Source organism: Callithrix jacchus, chromosome 8 (assembly GCF_049354715.1).
Source record: "Callithrix jacchus isolate 240 chromosome 8, calJac240_pri, whole genome shotgun sequence".
NCBI classification, from domain to species: Eukaryota; Metazoa; Chordata; class Mammalia; order Primates; family Cebidae; genus Callithrix; species Callithrix jacchus.
The window spans coordinates 96,543,298-96,564,724 of record NC_133509.1 but is presented as its reverse complement, the minus strand read 5'-3'; the positions used below and the strand labels follow the sequence as shown (position 1 = coordinate 96,564,724).

Here is a 21,427-nt window from a genome sequence, read left to right as displayed (position 1 = left end):
CATATGCAGAAGAATGAAACTAGATCCCTATCTCTTGTCATATACAAAAATCTAATCAAAATGGATTGAAGACTTAAATCTAAAATCTTAAACTATGAAACTACTATAATAAAACATTAAGGAAACATTTCAGGATATTGATCTGGGCTAAAATTTATTGAGTAATACCCCACAGGCACTGTCAACCAAACAAAAATGTATAAGTAGGATTGCATCAAGTTAAAAAGCTTCTGCACCGCAAAAGAAGCAACAAAGTGAAGAAGTAACCCTATGAAAAGATGCCCAATATCACTGATCATCAGAGAAATGCAAATGCAAATCAAAATTACAGTGAGATATTATCTCATCCCAGTTCAAATGGCTTATATCCAAAAGACAGGGAATAACAAATGCTGGCAAGGATGAGAAGCAAAAGGAACACTGTTGGCTGGGAATGTAAATGAGTACAATAACTACAAAGAACAGTTGGGAGGTGCCACAAAAAAACTAAAAATGGAGCTACCATATGATCTAGCAATCCCACTGCTGGGTATATACCTTAAAATATATATATCAGTATATCAGAGAGAAATCTACACTCTCTCCATGTTTGTAGCAGCACTGTTCATAATATCCACAATTTGGAAGCAACCTAAGTGGCCATCACAGATGCATAGATAAAGAAAATGTGGTACTTATACACAATAGAGTACTATGCAGCCATAAAAAAGAATGAGATCCTGTCATCTGCAAAAACGTGGGTGGAACTGAAGGTCATTATACTATGTGAAATAAGCCAGGCACAGAAAGACAAACATCACATGCTCTCATTTATTTGTGAGACCTAAACAATCAAAACAATAAACTCATGGACACAGAGAATAGAAGGGTGGTTATCAGAGGCTGAGAAGAGTGGTGGGATAAGGTGGAAATGGTTAATGGGTACAAAAAAACAGAAAGAATGGGTAAATCCTAGTATTTGCTAGCACAACAGGGTAACTACAGTTAGTAATAATTGCACATTTTTAAATAACTATAAGAGTGGAATTGGATTGTTTATAACATAAAGGTTAAATGTTTGAGGGCATGGATACCTAATTGTACATGATGTGATTATTACACATTGAATGACTGCATTGAAACCTCTTATGTACCCCACAAATATATACACCTACTAGGTACTCACACAAATTAAAATTTAAGTTTTAAAGTCTACAACAGATAAAAAAAAATAAAATAAAAACAAAAGAAACCTGGACTCATGTGTTTTTTTGCAGCACTATTTACAATAGCATAGTCATGAAACCAACCTAAATGTCCACAAACAATTGACTGGATAAACAAAATGGGGCATAGATACACCATAGAATACTACGAAGCCATTAAAAAAAATGAAATCACCTGGGCACAGCGGCTCACACTTGTAATCCTAGCACTTTGGGAGGCAGAGATGGGCGTATCAAGAGGTCAGGAGTTCAAGATCACCCTGGCTAATATGGTGAAAACCTCGCTTCTACTAAAAATACAAAAATTAGCTGGGCATGGTGGCTCACACCTGTAGTCCCAGCTACTCAGGAGGCTGAAGCAGAAGAATAGCTGGAACCTCAGAGGTGGAGGTTGCCCTGAGCCAAGATTGCACCACTGCACTCTAGCCTGGGCAACAGAGGGAGGGAGGGAAGAAGGAGAGGAGAGGAGGGGAGGGGAAGGGAAAGGAGGGGAGGGGAAGAAAGAAAAAGAAAGAAATCATGTCCTTCGCAGCAACATGAATGGAACTGAAGTTCATTACCTTAAGTGAACTAACACAAAAGCAAAAAATCAAATATCACATATTCTTACTTATAAGTGTGAGCTAACCAAATGGCACACATGAACATAAAGATGGAGAAAAACAAAGCTACCATATGAACTCTAGGGACTCCACAGAGGGAAGGACTGAAAAATTACTTGCTAAATACAATGTCCAATATTTTGGATGATAGGTACACTAGAAGCCCAACCCCCACCATGTTACAAACAGGCACATATGCCCTCTGAATCTAAAACACAATAAAATAATCTATTAGAATTGAAGAATTTCAAATTAAACAGACTTAGCTATTATTTTTAAAAACCTTTTAAATAAAAACTGCTAATCTAGGAATTCCTCCATTGCTTCTAATTATATGCTAATGAATATGAAAGCAGTGACGCAGGATAAAATCATTTCTTTTTCCTGTAATCAGATTCAGTTAGCTGGGGAGCTGCCAAGCATTTCCTGTGACATGAAACAAAACCCTGGAACTTAGCTATAAATGTATCCCAATACAATGTCTGCTAAGAGTAAATGCTCTGTGATTTTTCTTTTTTGAACTTGAATGCTATAGCTGTCTCGAAAAGCATCTCAATGGTGCTGGGAGGCCAAAGTGCTATTTCCAGATAACCCTAGGAGACCTTGGGTTACTTCCTATTCTGGCTTTTGGCCCAGGGAAATCTTAGGGGATTTCTACCTCACTTCAGTAGGTCCTCAAACAAGCCAAATTGGTCACTAGTCCCCAAGACTGGTTCCAAATGACAAAGAACCACAGGTTTAACTTCATCCCATTGCCTTCTGTTCACTTGGGTGGCTGTCCCATTGATTATTTCTTCCTTTTTACACCTCCATCTCTCCCCTTCCATTGGCTTTTTCCCCAAGCCTATAAATATACTCAAGTCTTCCCTTCTAAAATAAAATACTGTATTAGAATACTAAGCTGCCCTCTCATCTCCTTATTTTCTCCTATAAATTTCTTGATGGAATAGCCTGTATTTATGATATCTACCTCCTCATCTCCCTCTAAACCTTAATTACCAGGATGCAGCTACCTCAGCTCCCTTTATGCTGCTTAGCTAAAATCAATCTGGAAGCCAGCAGCCACCCTGTCACTGCTGTTTTAAAGATCTTTGTTCATTTCTCACCCTTTTGCTTTGTGACAGGATAGGCACAGTGGCTCATGCCCGTAATCGCAGCACTTTGGAAGGTCAAGGCGGGCAGATCACCTGAGGTCGGGACTTCAAGACCACCCTGACCAACATGGAGAAACCCCGTCTCTACTAAAAGTACAAAATTAGCAGGGCATGGTGGCGCATGCCGGTAATCCCAGCTACTAGGAAGGCTGAGGCAAGAGAACCACTTGAACCAGGGAGATGGAGGTTGCAGTGAGCCAAGAACATGCCATTGCACTCCAGCCTAGGCAACGAGAGCAAAACTCCATCTCAAAAAAAAAATTGTCTTCCTAATAAAAATGAATTAAAAAAAGGAAACAGCCAACAAACAAACAAATAAATAAAGGAGAGGAAATAAAATCATCTTCCTTTGCCTGCTATGGCCACTCTCCTCCTGGCTTTTGCTTTTAACTCTGGCTCTTCTTTCCTGGTCTCATGTTGATACTTTCATCAGCCTCCTACTCATCAACATTGATATCGCTACAGCTTTGGCCTTACCACTTCTTGCTCCACTCTCTCTCCCTGGGTGATCTCACCCATTCTTGGGGCTTCCCTAAAGACTCTTCACTGATGTCTCCCAAAACTAAAACCACCAACTTCTCTTCCAAGCTCTATACTCATATTTGCAATAGCCCACCTTGCCCCACTATCCACAAGTCCCACAGGCATTTTCAATGTGCCCCCAAATGACTCATTACCTTGGCCTCCAAATCTGCTTCTCTTACCTTCTCTCAGGGTGATTTTCATCCAACCAGATGTCTAAACTTGAAAAACTCTATAATCTTTTATCTCTCCCTTATCCCCTGCATGTAAGCTATGACATATAACCCCCGGATTCTGTCTCCAAAATGTCTTATATCAATACATCTCTCATGAATTGTCTGAATCAGCCCCTGAACACCTCTTGCTTGGCCTGGTCCAACAATCGCTAACTCATCTCTCCTTCTCCTCTCGCTTTCCCTTCTTCCTCTTCTGCTCCTCTCTCTTCCTCCTCCTCCTCCTCTCCTCTCTCTCCCTTTCCCCTCCATAATGTTCCCAGGTTAAGGACAGTTTCTTTATCAGGAGAGAAAACATAGAAATACAGTTAGCCCTGAGGGACTGGCACATCTCCCTAAGTGGGAATGTAATGCAACAGAAAGTGGACTGTGATTTGCTGGCCTAAAAAATAAATTAAAATTTTGTTGGTGTATTAGATGAGGTCTTCTGTGATTAGGCTCCAACCCAGCTCACCTTTACTCATCTACTAAGATAATTCCTACACGTGCACCACACTCAGAGCATTCCCAGAATCAACCATGGACTTTGGTTTACCACACTTGCGACGGCGCAGTTCTCACTGCCTGCATGCTCTGTGCCTCACTCTTTTCCCACCAAGAAGGTGCTTTCTTACGGTTCCAGGTACAGCTCAAATATCATCTCATATAGGTTATCTCCTGACATATGTAACTCCTCCTGCAATTATCATCACTTCTGTTTTAGTCCATTTTGTGCTGCTATAACAAAATACTACAGACTGGGTAGTTTACAAAGAATGGAAATTTATTTCTTACAGTTCTGGCGGCTGAGAAGTCCAAGATCAAGGTCCCACCATCTGGTGAGGGCCTTCTTGCTGTGTCCTTACATGGTAGAAGAGCGGCAGAGCATGAATCTGCTCCCAACAGTTGTTTTTATAGTGGCATTAATCCACTCATGAGAGAAGAGCCCTATGACCTAAACACCTCCCATTAGGGCCCCATCTCCATAATGTTGCACTGGGTCTTACATTTCCAACACATGGATTTTGAGGGGCATATTTAGACTACAGCAACTTCCTTTAGCACTAACACAGAACTCTGGCTGTATTCCTCTCCTAGCACTTAGTACTTGATTACCATACAGTAGCTGTGAGGTCAACTTCATTTTGCAAGAACCCAGCATGGTGCTTAGAATATAGTACAAAAAAAAAACAACCCTCAGTAAACACCCTTTCTACTGCTAGGGCTGGCTCAAGTAAAGAGACAGTTTTTGCCCTGCAGAAGCCTTAGGCCTGTTGACTATATCAAACACAATGGAGCATGATGATTTATTGAGATATTAATTTGTACTTCCTTCCTGCTGCTATTGCTACTATGAGCATTTTTCCCTTTTCCCTTCCAATAAGATAGACAACTCTTTTTTTTTTTTTTTTGAGACAGTCTTGCTCTGTTGCCCAGGCTGCAGTACAATGATGCAATCTTGGCTCACTGCAACCTCCGCCTCCCGAGTTCAAGCAATTCTCCTGCCTCAGCCTCCTGAGTAGCTGGGATTACAGGCACCTGCCACCACACCCGACTAATTTATGTATTTTTAATAGAGATGGGGTTTCACCATCTTGGGCAGGCTGGTCTCAAACTCCTAACCTCAGGTGATCCACCTTCCTCTGCCTCCCAAAGTGCTGGGATTACAGGCCTAAGCCACCATGCCTAGCCAAGATAGACAACTTTATGTTTGGAGTTTTTGAGTCCTTGGCAATAATCACACTCCATTTTTAATGATTTTCTGAATTTCGGGGTAATAAATTGAACTTTCAAGATTCTTACAAAAGCTCCCATCCAGACAGAGGTTTGTGAAAGAAAGCCTATGCCAAAAGGGAAAGGACAGGAATATTCTCCAGAATATAAAAGGAATGAATTTAAGGGATTGTGTTCTGTCAGAAACACAGGCCTCATTCCCACCTGTGCCCGGGAGGTGGGAGCTGGGGGAGCTCTTCCAGAAAGCCAACAGTAGATGGACATGGTGCATTGTCTCCTGGAGCAGTCAGTGGATGAAGAGCTGGGAGGGTCCTCTGACAGCCTAGTTGCTAGGGATCCAGTCTTCAGCAGCAGCATATCGGAATGTGCAGTGGTCATGATGAAGCCAACTGTAGGGAGTGGATGGGGCCCCAACCCAAATGTATGGCACTGTATCAGCCTGGGATTTTTATCCTATGGAGTGGGAAAGGGTATTAGTAATAATTGAGATTTAATTTTCCCACCAGTCAGGCAGTGAATTCAATACAGAAAAATAAAAGAATGTAACCTAAAAGAGAATTGTGATCTAAAATTAATATCAACTACCTAATGCTCACCCAAATCCCCAGGAAAGGTACAGGAGCCCTCAGAGCAGCCGTGAAACAGCTTTGGGACATAAAATTGAAGCACTCTTGCTTTCAACATACATTATCTAATGTGTCAAGATGTCATTACAGGGACAAGGAAATTTCTTGTATGTATATTTCTGCTTAAAGCTATTAGAAAGTCTTTTTGGTGTATGCTATGAATCTGTTCAAATCCTTTTAGTTCAAAAAGCTAAAAGCAGAAGCAATCCAGGGTGACCAATTTCAGCTTTGCTGGATCCATAGGAAGGAAGCAGACATCTGGGGAAGTACAGTTCTCACACATGGCCACAAGGTGGCAGGGTGACTGCACGCCAGAAGCATATCATCCAATCTGTGGCTGTTGTGGAATCCACAGAGAGAACCCCGGAAGCACGCAAAATAGAATACTGGAAAGCGTATATCTAGATGACTTTTCCACTGAGTGATGGCTTCTCATATTATTAATGTACCCATCTTCTGGAGGCAGACCCTCCAAGAGCCTTCGTGAGGCCTTAGCAGCTTTTAGATGCTGATTCCCTGCTCCAAGATCAGCCTCAGCTGGGCGGTGGCTCACACCTGTAATCCCAGCTACTCAGGAGGATGAGGTTGGAGGATCACTTGAAGCCAGGCGCTAGAGACCAGCCTGGCCAACATGGCAAAACCCTGTCTCTACTGAAAATACAAAAAATCAGCTGCGCGTGGTGGCACACACCTGTAGTCAGGAGGCTGAGGTTGGAGGATTACTTGAGCCCAGAGCCCAGGAGACAGAAGTTGCAGTGAATTGAGATCATACCACTGCACTCCAGCCTGGGCAACAGAGCAAGACCCTGTCTCCAAAAAAAAAAACCAGCCTCTCGCACTCAGCCGACTATCATAGAATTCTAGTAGGATCAACACCTATAAGGAAGCCTGGCCCTGCTCACCAGCACAGAGCTACCACTGAACAGATATCATTTGAAACCCCCTCAATCTCAAAGTCCTGTCTTCAAACAGGAAGAAAGACAAGCTCAATGTCAAACTCCTCATCAAATGCAGGCTCAACTGCCTCAGTCAAGTGGGAGAGGCCTTATTATCTTCACTTCCCTTGTTTCTATCAGTAGGGGTTAGTGTACAGTCTGCAGGGGAGGTAGGAAAGATTGGAAAACCCACAGAGAGCAATCAGAAAATTAGCATGAAATCATGACAGAAAATAAAAACCTAACTGGATATTAATTTAAGGCCACTAAAAACTTATTCATAGAAGTTTAGAAAATCCTAATGAAAGAAATTAAGAAAGGCGTAAATAAACGGGTATCAAGGTTGCCTACGGCAGAGTGGCTGACAAGCTTGTTTCCGGCCCTCTCATCAGTTCTGTAGCTGCCATGAAACTCTATAATTGCGCTTCTATCTTCTTAAAGAAGTTGAGTGAGTTGTATCATCTGCAAGAAAAATCCTGGTTATTACAACAAAAGACAAGGAAACAAATACAATTATAAATCACTCTAGAGAAAAAAGAAAATCGGTGGGAGGTGCAGTAGAGAGGAAAATGAGGAAATGGAGAAGGAATGTTGGGGAATGTCTACAGGACTTCGGCAAGTGTACATTAAATACTCAATTTTAAACTGTTTATGTTACCAAGACAGAAACTTCTCCCACCCGTCCAAACCATCAATTGGTTTTCTGCATATTCAAAGGCCTTCAAGTGAATGGACTGCCGACATTTGTATGAATTAAGGAAAATGGATTCCTTTTCCTTTGCTGATCTGGGCCATTGCAATGCAGACAGAAGTGCAGCCACCAGCAGTGAAGTATCCGATTAAAACGTGCAGATGCAGGCACAGAGAGGAGGAAGGGGCCAGGAGAAATCAATACTCAGGAATTCCATTTCTATGATTCGTATCAAGAATGGGGGAGTAAACACTTGAGCTGACTTCTCGGTTACACAGAGATAAGCTGCTCCTAGCCCAGTGGTTTTCAAACTTTAGCCAGTACTAGAATCACTTGGGGAGCTAATCCAAACACTGATTGCTGCACTCCACCCAGGGTTTCTCTGATATAAGTTCTGATTGTTTAAATTTCTGACAAGTTCCCGGTGAAACGAACACTGCTAGTCCAATAACCACACTTTGTAAACCACCATTCTAAGCCAACAAGAGTAAGTCTTACCACCAGGCGCGGTAGCTCACACACGCCTGTAATCCCAGCACTTTGGGAGGCTGAGGCCGGCAGATCACGAGATCAGGAGTTTGAAACCATACTGATCAACATGGTAAAACCGTTTCTACTAAAAATATAAAAATTAGCCGGGCATGGTGGCACACACCTGTAATCCAAGCTGAGTAGGAGGCTGAGGCAGGAGAATCGCTTGAACCTGGGAAGCGGAGGTTGCAGTGAGCGGAGATCGCCCCACTGCACTCCATTCTGGGTGACAGAGCGAAACTCCGTCTTAAAAAAAAAAAAAAAAAAAAGTGGGCCTTACTCACCTGGGAAATGTAAGTTAAGACAGGAAACGTTTCTGTGAGCCAGATAGGGAAACTTTTATTCCAGTATCTATAGTTTTTTGTAAAGTTTTGTTCGATTTTGTTATCCATGCACTGCGGATCAAAGTATAAACTGGTACAATCCTTCTGTAGGGAAATTTGGCAACGTTGTGATAGTGTGGCCGAGCAGTCTAAGGCACTGGATTTAGGCTCCAGTCTCTTCAGGGAAATCTGGCAACATCAAAATATTAAATGAAAATATCCTTTGACTCAGCAGTGCTAGTAAACAGTGTAAAAAGACAAATTCAGAAATATTCATGGCCGTATTTTTTGACCTTTAAAAAAATCCCTAAATGGCCATTAAAAGGTAATTGATAAAATCAATCATTTAAAAAAAAATCACCTTTCATGAGACAACTTTCACAGTGTACTATTTCATGAAAAGGCAGGTCCTTATACACATTACTCCACTGGTCAGTGCTGCTCAAAGTAGCAGTCTATTAACTGTTTTTTGCCGTTCTTGAAGATAAAAATCAGCACACACTGCCTTCTTCCTTGAAAATGTCTTATCACAGCAAATAATGCAACAATTTATCTTAATATCTTCATACACAAAATGGTTATAAAAGATCAAGATTTATAAAAAGGTGAAAGTAAAACAAGTGCTTGGAAACAGAAATATTAGCAAACACATGCTGGTTTTATGGGACTGCTAGGCCATATGCCATCATATATTAACACACATCTTTTTCAAACAATAGGTAATTGGAATACAGCAATGTGTTTAATGAATAATTTCGAGAGAGAACAATGCAGAGCACCAAGCAGTATTTATATACCAGTTCAACTGGATATACGGATGGGTGATCTTGTATATCAAATGTGAATCAGGGCTGGGCACAGTGACTCACACCTGTAATCCCAGCACTTTGGGAGGTTGAGGCAGACGGATCACCTGAGATCAGGAGTTCAAGACCAGCCTGGCCAACATGGTGAAACCCCTTCTCTACTAAAAATACAAAATTAGTTGGACGTTAAACACAAAATCACAGGGTGCGCACTTGTAAGCCCAGCTACTCAGGAGGCTGAGGCAGGAGACTTGCTTGAACCCGGGAGGCAGAAGTTGCAGTGGGCCAAGATTGCGCCATTGCACTCCAGCCTGGGCAACAAGAGCATGACTCTGTCTTAAAAATAAAAATAAAAAAAAAGGTGAATCAAGACATCTGACTGTGTAGTATACAGAGCTGATATGGATGCAACATTCCTACTAAAAACAAATGGAAATCCTAAATAAAATATAACCAATAAGCAAAATTTATTTCCAAAGATTAAATATCTCCCAGATTCTGAAATCAGAAAAAAAAAATCAAAGCCAGAGCTTCAGCAATTCACTAGAGTTTTAGTGTCAGACGTGGGGGATATGGGACTCCACAGGGAAAAAGAACAGGATCGGAAGCTCCCCCTCCAACTCCCTGCAGGAATAAAGCCCAGCGCCTTAAAGAACAGTTCTGTAAGTAAAAATGAAACTGTACACAGCCTGCTCACTAGCCCAAAGAAAGAGACAGGAAGTTACTGAGTGCCCTGGTCCTTGAGTTTAAACTGTAAATTTAAAAAAAAAAAAAAACCCACTGTTGGGAGCAATGTCTCCCACCTGTAATCCCAACACTTTGGGAAGCTGAGGCAGGCAGACCACGAGGTCAGGAGTTCAATACCATCCTGGCCAACATGGTGAAACCCCACCTCTATTAAAAATACAAAAATTAGCTGGGTATGGTGGCGGGCAGCTACTCGGGAGGCTGAGGCAGGAAGGAGAATCACTTGAACCCGGGAGACGGAGATTGCAGTGAGCAGAGATCGTGCCAATGCACTTCACCCTGAGTGACAAGAGCAAGACTCCATTTCAAAAAAAGAAGCCACCTGTGAGAAATAGAAACCCTGGGCTTGCACAGGGTGAGGGGTCTAAATGTTTCCTCCATACAGTATTAAGATGAATCATTAACATGAAGAGTGATCCAGGACCACCAAAATTCCTAGCGATCCAGTAAACACAACATGAAGATCTCTGTCCTTAGAAGCAGAGATTGAAATAAATGGTTTTACAGCTCAAAGCTTATGGGAAACTCACAGAAAAAGAACTAGCAAAACTAAATATCACAGAACACATAGTAATCAAATCACCATGAGGGTGAATCAGCAGACCTGAAAATTGACACCTTAAGAAGTGAAAACAATAGATGAATCAAATGGACTACAAAATAGTCAAGTTTTAAAATAATTTAGAAACCACAGTAAAGGAATAAGATACTCTGGCAAAGGGACAGATTTATTTTAAATAAACAAATAAAATTTTATAAATGAAAACTATTATCAGTAGAAAACAAAACTATTGCTAGGTCAAATAACAAAACAGAGCTAACTTTAAAAAGAATTACTGGGCTGGGCTGGGCTGGGCACGGTAGCTCACGCCTATAATCCTAGCAATTTAGGAGGCCCAGGTGGGTGGATCACTTGAGGTCAGGAGTTCGAAACCAGCCTGACCAACATGGTGAATCTCCATCAAGACCAGCCTGACCAACATGGTGAAACCCCATCTCTACTAAAAATACAAAAATTAGCTGGGCAAGTAGGCATGTACTTGTAATCCCAGCTACTCAAGAGGCTGAGGCAGGAGAATCACTTGAACCTGGGAGGCAGAGGTTGCAGTGAGCCAAGGTTGCGGACTATACTCCAGACTCTACGACAGAGTGAGACTTCATCTCAAAAAAAAAAAAAAAAAACTACTAGGGTGTCAGGACACTGGGTGTAGAGGCTGGTCACAGCAGGCAGCAGCAACAGAATGTTGGCTACCAGGGTAATTAGCCTAGTTGGCAAGCAAGCAATTTCTACCTCAGTGTGTGTGTGAGCATACGAATATGTTGTGAAGAGCAATGACTATGCACTCCCAGCTTACGTGGATCGGCGTGACTATCCCTTGCCCAATGTGGGCCATGTCAAGCACCTGTCTATCAGACAGAAGGCCTTGAAGGAGAAGGAAAAGGCCTCCTGGAGCAACCTCTCCATGGATGAGAAAGTCTAATTGTATCACATTCAGTTCAAGGAGAGCCTTGCTGAGATGAACGGGAGCACAAATGAGTGGAAAATGATTGTGGGTGCTGCCATGTTCTTCACTGGCTTCGGGGCATTCATTATCAGCTGGGAGAAGGACCATGTGGATGGCCCCATTCCTCACACCTTTGACAAAGAGTGGGTGGCCATGCAGACCAAGAGGATGCTGGACATGCAGTTGAACCCCGTGCAGGGCTTCACCACCAAGTGGGACTATGACAAGAACAGGCAGAAGAAGTGAGAGATGCTGTCCTGCATCTGAATCTTGCTCTGTCACCTCCATGCAACCCCATGCCTGTTTACTAGAAACCTGTTATGCCAATCGATACCATTGCTAATAAATTACCAGTTTACTGGAAAAAATAAAGAACTACTTAAGTGGAAGAGAAATCTGAAGAAATTACTAGAGAGAAGGTGTGGAGAAGGGAGAAAGGAGAGAGAGAAATAAAGTATGAATGTGAATCAATGAGTAGTTAACAGATATGAAACACAAAAGGAGATGCTTCAACATAAGGCATCTAAAGAGGTCTAAGAAAGAAAGAAGGGAAAAGGAGAGAGGTAATACTCAAAGAGATAATGACTAAGAATTTTCCAGAATTAGAAAGTGAGAATTAAGACAGAAAATGTCTAAATAAAAACAAATCCACACCTATATCCATAATGGTTACATTTCGGATAAAAGAAAAAGAAATTCTTAAAATCAACCAAAGAGGAAGACAATTTATCTAAAAATAAATTATAAGTTATAATTCTCATCAGTGATAGATGATAACGGACTAAAAAGTAATGCATTTAAATGTTGGAGAAACTCCCATTTCTAGACAAGATGGAGTGAGTGCAAAAAACAAAAAGCTCTAAGAAAAGTCTGCTCTCTGTCCCTCGGGGTTCTCACCCTTGGCACTTTTGATTTAGAGCTGGACAATTCTTTGCTGTAGGATCTTGTTCTCTGTATTATACGATATTTAGCAGCATCCCTGGCCAGATGTCAGTAACAACTCCCCAGTTGTGACAACCAAAAATCTCTTAGACGTTGGCAAATGTCATCTAGGGGAATAAAATTAACCCCAGTTGAGAATCAATCCCCTTAGCTAAAGGACGTGGAATAAGACAGCCCTGCAAGACAGAACCCTTTTGAATACACTCATTGTATTTTAGGCAAACACCACAAAAGAACTGCATCTCTCTGCATCCCCACCAGGCACTATGAAGAGCCCTGTCGACCATCCTTGCCTGGCACTAACAGAGAAAAAGTAGCATGACTTCCCCTCCTCACTACAATAGGTTGGAGCCCTGTTGACCATTCCTGCCCTAAAGCAAGACAGCATCAGGAAAGAAGCAGTGACCCTTTCCTTCTTCAATCTCATAGTGACCACAGAAGCCACATGGATCGTAGGGACAAGCCCTCTACCACCCTGCACTTACTAACTGAAGTACAGCAAAGAGGCAACACCCTACCTCCTCTCAACTAGAGAGTGGGGAAGGATTATGGAAAAGATGGGACTGGATAAAGAAATCTTGTGAATCTGTATATGATGTCCTCTGCATACCCCTTAATTGTCCATGCATGAAATCAACCAGAATCAACATAGTAAAGTTTTGGGAACTGAACTATGGTGAGAAATCCCATAAAGGTTTCAATTCACCTATGAATAACACACTATCTAGGGCAGATCAGAATAAGAACTAAATCAACATTCAGGCCAGAGCCCACAAAAGTAAATAGGACATGAGTTTTGAACTCAAGCAGGTTGACTGCCTCTAAACCAGAGTCTCATTAATACTCAAAATGTCAGGATACAATTCAAAGGTATTCATCAAAGTTATTCATCATACCAAGAACAGGGAAAATCTTAAAGACAAGACAATCGACAGAAACCAACATCAAAGTGACACAAATATTAGTCACAAGGATTTTAAAGCAGTTATGATAAAATGCTCTAACAAGAAATTATGAACTCTCTTCAAACAAATGGAAAAAACAGAGGGCTCAGAAAAATACTGAAGATATATAGAACAAAACGGAAAATAACAGAACTGAAAAATACAATAACTGAACTTTTTTTAAAAACTCACTGTCTGGGCTCAGTGGTAGAATGAAGATGACAGAGGAAAGAGATTAGTTATCTTGAAAATGTATCAATAGAAATTGTCTAATCTGAACAACAGAGAGACAAGTTTAGGGGGAAGGTATGAATAGAGACTCGAAACTGTGGAACAATAACAAAAAAAAAATCTAACATTTGTGTTACCAGAATCTCAGCAGGAGAAGACAAAGAATTCAGGACTAAAAAACTATTTCAAGAAATAACGGATAAAAATATCCCAAATTTGGAGAAAGACATAAATCTAGACATTGAAAAAGCTGACTAAACTTCAAACAAGAAAAACCCAAAGAAATCCATACCCAGACATATCATAATTAAATTTCTGAAAATTTAAGACAATAAAAAAATCTTGAAAGCAGCCAGACAGAAATGATAAATATAATGGGATAACAATTCAAATGACAGTGGATTTCACACCTAAAATCACAGAGGCCAGAAGAAAGCCGCACGTTTTCTTTTATGATATATTAATAGATTTATACTTAAATATGTCAAGCAGAATGCCAACTCTATTAAAATATCATTCATAAAATACAACAATAAATAGTAGATACTCTAAAAGTGAGGAAACAGGTTTTAGCAAACTTTATTTTGTCCAATATAACATGTTTTCTAATGTAAAATAGCACTGGGTTTATACTGGCTTATTTTTTCATTACAGTTTTTATCTTTTTCAAACATCTGTCTAAGCTCATAGACCTTATGATCAGTCTTTTGTTTCTGGTCCAACTAGTGGTGGTCTTTTCCCTAACATTTCCATGATTGTGCACAACCTTTGGGCCTAACAATACCCAGCCTTAAAGTGACAATAAGGAAAAAGAACTTGATCTGTGTTGTCTGTCTCCGAGACAGCTCAGGGTCTTCACCCTTAGCCAAAGGACAAAATGTCACAGCACACAGTGATCTGAGATGTGTATTCAGATTTATAAGTTTTTATGGTATCAGATAGGATCCAATTCTCCTTTACACTCAGAACAATCTGTATAACTCTATGTGTTTTTCTTTTCTATTTCTACCAAGTCTGCATCACATTTTCAGATCCTATGATTATTTTGTTGGGGTGGAAATGGAACATTTTTGAAGTGCTAAAATAAGGCAACTGTCAAGTCAGAATTCTGTACCGGTGAAAATGTCCTTCAAGAACAAAAAGGAAATCGAGACATTTTTAGATGAAGGAACACTAAGAAAACTTGTTGCGAGCATTCCTACTCTAAAAGAACTGCTAAAGGAAGTTATTTGAACAGAAGGAAATATTATTAAAAGAAATCGGGATCATCAGGAGTGAAAGAAGAGCAATGAAGATGATAAATATCTTGGTAAACATAATAAATCATTCTTTTGAGTTCTTTAAAATGTTTGACTTTTGAAGGCAAAAAGTATGTGTATTAGTCTGCTAGGGCTACCATAGCAAAGTACCACAAACTGTGGGGTTTAAACAATTAAAATTTATTTTCTTATATTTCTGGAGACCAGAATTCCAAGAGCAAGGTGCCAGCAAGGTTGGTCTCTTCTGAAGCCTCTCTCTTTGGACTGTAGATGGCCATCTTCTTCCTATGTCTTCACACGATCCTCCCTTTGCCTGTGTCCAAAGCGCCTCTTCTTATGACACTAGTCATACTGAATTAGGGCTCACTCCAGTGACTGTATGTTAACTTCATTTTAACTGAATTCCCTCTTTAAAAACCCTAGCTTCAAATACAGTCACATTCTGAAGTCCTGAGGATTAGTACATCAATGTATGAATTGGGGGCATATGCAATTTGGCCCATAATATAATATATATCTTAAAGACTAGAGGGGCAAGATAAAGGGACTTACTTGGTGGTAAGAATGCTATATTCCATTAAAGTGGTGAAATACTGATTCTAAGTAGACAGTGAGAAGTTGAGTCTGTACAGTGTAGTTCCTAGTTCACTTAAAAACATACAAAATATAACAAAAAATATCAAAAATGTGTGAGTTATTTAAAATAAGATAGAGAAAGGGAAATAGAATAACCAAAAAAAAAAATCATGACCAATAGGTCTTGTCCCAGCAATGTACCTTTGGTTAACATTAGAATAATCACTAACGTTGATTATTATATCAATGACTCATTTCCAGTAAAATGGCAGACTGAACACAGGCTTTTATCTCTATCGCTGCACCTCAGATTTCTTAAAGAATTTTTTTTTAAGGTAAAGACCAACGTCGACAAAAAGAGCAAGGGAGAAACAGTAGCAGATGAGAAAGATCAACGCATTTTTGGAAGACGAGAAGGATATAGCTAGAAACTAAGTCTCACCATCTTTCTTCACTCTGCAAGGCACTTACACAGGGGAAATGCCACAACAGGCAAGCTGATTCATGCAGCAGAATCCCAGAATGGTTCTGTCATTATAGGTGCCTGTTCCCTCAGAAGGTGGTGAACAGAGAGAGGGCTGAAAACAGGGGAATTGGCAGAAAGGATGTACAGCGAGCCAAGCCTTCACAAGACCCAGCAGCCAACAATGAAGCCAGAGGACTATCCCCTTCCTAAGTGTGATGGATTGAATTATGTTCCTGAAAATTCATATGTTGAAGCCCTGACTCCACTACCTCAGAATACAACTATATTTGGAGATGGGGCCTTTAAAGAGGTATTTCAAATTAAAAAGGGTCATAAGGGTGGGACCAATCCAATAGGCTTGGTGGCCTTACATGGAGAGGAAAAAACACGAGAGCTTTTTCTCCTCCACCCTGTTAAGGACACAGAGAGAAGGGGCCACCTGCAAGCCAGGAATATTAAAAGGGACTGGGGTCTTTATTTAGAACTTCAGTTTGGCCTCACCAAACACCAACCCTGCCGGCACCTCAGTCTTGGACTTACAGCCTCTAGAATTGTGAGCAAATACATTTGTGTTGTTTAGGCCACCCAGTCAGTGGTATTTTGTTATGGGAGTCCCAGCTGACTAATACACCAAGTCTACAGGGACCTCTGTTTAATCTCTGGTGAAATAAAAGCAGGAAGGCTGTGGATTTGGAAACCAGGCATCCCTCGTAGCAAGAATGAGGTTCTGTACCAAAAATGGAGTATTCAGGAAGAGTCCATGATAATAAAAGGGAAGGCTGCCAAGCCTCTTCACCTCCTGAATTCACAAAATATTGACAACTAGGCTTATGCCCAGAAGCATTTTCAGGGAGAGAGAGAGAGAAAGGAAATTGGAATCTTCATCAGTAAAGAAAATTACTGGGCCCAGAAAAAAAAAATACAGCAGGTTCTCAAAAAATGTTGTTTTGTTATAACATTGATGAGAACAAAACACTCTGTTCCTGACCAGAGCCACTGTCTGTGTGGAGTCGGCTGTTCCGCCCATGTCTGCATAGATTTTCTCTGGGTACCCCACTTTCCTCCCACATCCCAAAAATGTGCACTTGGCCCCACCGTGAGTGAGGGTGGCTGGGAGTGCCCTGAGATGGGACGACGTCCTGTCCAGGGCTGCTTCCCACCTTGCACCTGAGCTGCCAGATCAGGCACCAGCCACCCACAATGCTGAACTGGAATAAGTGAGTTGAAAAATAAATGGAGAAATAAAAACAAATTATTACAAAACTTTATAAAGTTTATGATAATTGTACCAATGCACAAAAATAAATGATGACTATGAAAGCACTCAGCAAGCCCTTGTTTACTTTTTGAACTGTGGGGTGGCAGGAAGTGCTCCTGACAACTTTCACTTTGCAAAAGTTAATTTGTTGATTTAGCCCACCGCATCATAGACCATTATTACTCACCGATTCACCAAAAATTAGATAATCTCTTACTTGTTTTTATTAATCTTTCTTAAATGTACATATAGCTCACATTTATTTCAGTGTTTAATATTAAAGGGTTTGGGGCCTTTATTTAGAAGTTTTGTGACAAGAAATACACCATAGAAACTTAGTTTGCTTTTGTTGTTGTTGTTGTTAAGATAGGGTCTTGCTCTGTCGCCCAGGCTGGAATCAGTGGCATGATCTCAGCTCACTGCAGCCTCCATGTCCCTGGGCTCAATCCATCCTCCTACCTCAGCCTCCCAAGTAGCTAGGACTATAGGCACATACCACCATGCCTGGCTGATTTTTGCATTCTTTTTGTAGAGACAGGGTCTTACTATGTGGCCCAAACTAGTCTCAAACTCCTGGGTTCAAGCAATCTACCTGCCTCCGCCTCCCAAAGTGCTGGGATTACAGGCATGAACCCCAGCCAAGAACTTAACTCTTGTTCACATCAATTACTTTATGGTAAAATTGGTTTTGTTAAATGTTGTTTTGCTTAAAGTCACAGTTTCTAAGAACCTATCAATGACATTAAGTGAGGACGTACTACATCTACAAATACCAGGAGCTGGGGCCCACAGTGACATGGATTCCTGGATAATTGCCCTGAAGTGACACAAGTGAAGCAGCCCACAACCCTCCTCACAAGCTATTTTGGTGCCCCACTCTCAAACGTGAAAGAACCAGCAAGGATCACACTTCATTTTTCAAGACGCTAATGGAGGATTTGTTCCAGAATAACCTATGACACAGTAAAAGGAGTTTTCCATTTTTTTTGTTTTGTTTTGTTTTAGGGCTCTTTTCTACTTTGAAGTTTTAAGGACCCCAAAGCACTTTAGTTTTTGTTTAATTTACTGATGTTTACCATGTCCAAAATTAAAGATGAGAAATTTTTCAAACAGAAGAATATACAAGCACACATTTGATTAGCCACAGGATGATGAGGTGATAGCTCCTCAGGCATCCTCTGAAAATGTTGGTGTATGCTCAAGAAAGTGAGAGTAAAAAATACATTCTTATTATTATGAAAGCAGTTTTCACCTTGCAGACCCTCTAAAAGTCTTAGGGACCACCATTACCTTGAGTTCACACTTTGGAAAATGCTGGAGTAAAGGATGGGATACAGGAACAAACGGCAGCCTCACAGTAGGTAAACAATGAATTTGGCAAACATTAAAATGCTTATTATAGATAAGCCATCACCACACATATTCAATAGAAAACAAAATTGAGAAATACCTGCAAAATTAGTTCTTTCCTTCAAGGAGAGCATAGACTAGAATAAGGTCAAAAAAGAAAGAAATATAAGCGGTATGAATAAAATGAGTGACAGATTCTGAATGGGAGGGTTGACAAAGATTTCAAAGAGAAAACAGAACAGTATGTGACTTGGGCCACAGTGGAGAAGAGAACCCTTTTTAATAAAGTGAGCTCAGACTCTTCTCTTTGTATTCATTTTATATAGACCAATTTTCTCAGATAAAATAAAAATGTTTGTCTCTGGGATCCACGTGAGTTCATAAAAAGTGGGATAGTCTTAAGTTGATTACAAATAGTGTTCAGAGTTTCAAGTAAGGGACATGGAATCAAATCAGTCTTTTCCATTAAGCAAACTCTTGAGAATAGTTTTATATTTTAAACTCTAAGACAATCATCTTTTTTTTTTTTTTTGAGACGGAGTTTCAAGAATTCAACCAGCAGTTTTTCATCACACAAAACAGTGTCATGAAGCAGTCAGTCACTCTCCAGTTTCTAGATTTCCATCACACTCTGTTTTTTGCTAGTTTGTTTTTTGAGACAGGATCTCGCTCTGTCACTCAGGCTGGAGTGCAGTGGCCCAATCTCAGTACACTGCAACCTCCACCTCCCAGGCTCAAGCGATTCTCCTGCCTCAGCCTCCCGAGTAGCTGGGGTTACAAGTGTATAACACCATGTCTGGCTCATTTTGGGTTTTTTTTCAGATTTTTGGTAGAGACAGGGTTTTGCCATGTTGGCCTGACTGGTCTTGTACTCCTGGCTTCAATCGATCCACCTACGTCAGCCTCCTAAAGTGCTGGGATTACAGGCACTAGCCACCACACTCGGCCTCTGTCACGCTTTTTTAAGGTGCAAAGCAATAGTTTGAAGTGGATAAAATAATTAAGAGTATACAACATAAGCATATTAAAACTTTATACTGCTTTCCAGCCTGGGCAACAGAGTAAGACACTGTCTCTTAAAAGCAAATTAACAATTAAAAAAAGTAGGTCGGGTGCGGTGGCTCACGCCTGTAATCCCAGCACTTTGGGAGGCCAAGACAAGGATCATGAGGTCAGGAGTTCGAGACCACCCTGGCCAACATAATGAAACCCCATCTCTACTAAAAATGTAAAAATTTAGCTGGGCGTGGTGGCGAGCGCCTGTAATTCCAGCTACTCAGGAGGCTAAGATAGGAGAACTGCTTGAACCCGGGAGGCGGAGATTGCAGTGAGCTGAGATTGTGCCACAGCATTCCAGCCTGGGCAACAAGAGTGAAAATCCATTTCAAATAAATAAATTAATTAAATAAAAAATTTTTAAAAATAGAGCCTTAGAACTTTAAGTAATATCCTATCCCCATATAATGCCTCACACATTGGCAAGGTACCCTAATAAAATCCATTCTTCTCCCATGAGTAAACAGTTGCTCTTTGGTATCACTTTTCTCACTCTGTGACCTTTACCCACTTTCAACCTTAGTTTCAGAGTGTCATTCTGACTTCCTATGTTTTTAAACTTTTCCAAAAGTGAGACGATATGTGTGTTTTAATTTTTATAAATCTGTAATGTCTTCATAAAATTAATTCACAAAGCATACTGCCTTCTGCTTCTTCAGAGCTCACCACAGCAGCCTCTTATTCAGACAGACTTTTTCAATAGCAGCTCAAACACCAAAAATTACTCTGCCAGCACCATTGTTTCAGCAGTGCAACAGCTCTCAGGTTGGAAAGAACGGAACAGTTTCTTCTCAGACCAAGACAATTATTTCAGGCTTTACCACCTGCAATGGTTAATAGTAGGTGTCAACTTGACTGGACTGAAGGATGCCTAGACGGCTGGTGAGCACTGTTTCTGGATGTGTCTGTGAAGGTGTTTCCGGAGAAGAATGACACGGGAGTCAGTGGGCTAAGAGAGGAAGACCAACAACCCTCAGTGTGGACAGGCACCATCCAGTCAGCTGGGGGCCCTGCTAGGACAAAGCAGAGTTGGGGGAAAGATAGGGGATCCACCCCCTGCTCTCTCTTTCCCTCCTGGAGCAGGACTTTTTCTTCCTGCCCTTGGACATCAGACTCCAGGTTCTTCAGCTTTCAGATTATTGGACTTGTACCAGCAAGCTCCTGGAAGCTCTCAGGCTTTTGGCCTCACACTGGGTGCTGTACTGTTGGCTTCCCCAGTTCTGAGGCTTTCAGAATTGGACTGAGCCATGCTACCACGCTCTCTGAGAGCCACGCCTCTGGCTTCTCTGGTTCTCTAGCTTGCTGATGACCCATGCTGGGACTTTACTTCATGATCATGTGAGCCAATCCCCCCAATAAATCAATTTTTATAGATACATCCTTTGTCTCTCTGAAGAACCCTTACTAATACATCATTCCAATGATATCTAAAGTTTTATAGAGGAAATGTAATACTCCAGATAAAAATCAAATTGAAGAAGTAGATATGAAAGTTTCATGAGGAGTATAGCAACAGATTCTAAGATGACTTATGATTACCCCCATCTCCTAGTACTCACACCCTTGTTTAATCCCTTCCTTTTGAGTTAAGAAAGAACCTATGATTTGCTACTAACCAAGAGAATACAGCAAAGGTACGTCACTTGCATGATTCTACTACATAAGGTTTTAACAACCGTCTTACTAGGAGACTTTCTCCCTAACTGGCTTTGATGAAGCAAGTAGCCATATTGGGAGGTTCACACAGAAGGA

The 21,427-nt window shown here is 40.9% G+C and overlaps 1 protein-coding gene and 1 pseudogene across 15 annotated transcripts in view; one reads left to right on the top strand and one right to left on the bottom strand.

Moving 5' to 3' along the window:
* The window catches only part of SYT16 (synaptotagmin 16), a 294,214-nt gene that overhangs the window by 263,401 nt on the left and 9,386 nt on the right, over nucleotides 1-21,427 (bottom strand). The gene's annotated exons all lie outside the window — the stretch shown is intronic.
* On the top strand, nucleotides 11,227-11,961 carry LOC144577420 (cytochrome c oxidase subunit 4 isoform 1, mitochondrial-like; annotated as a pseudogene).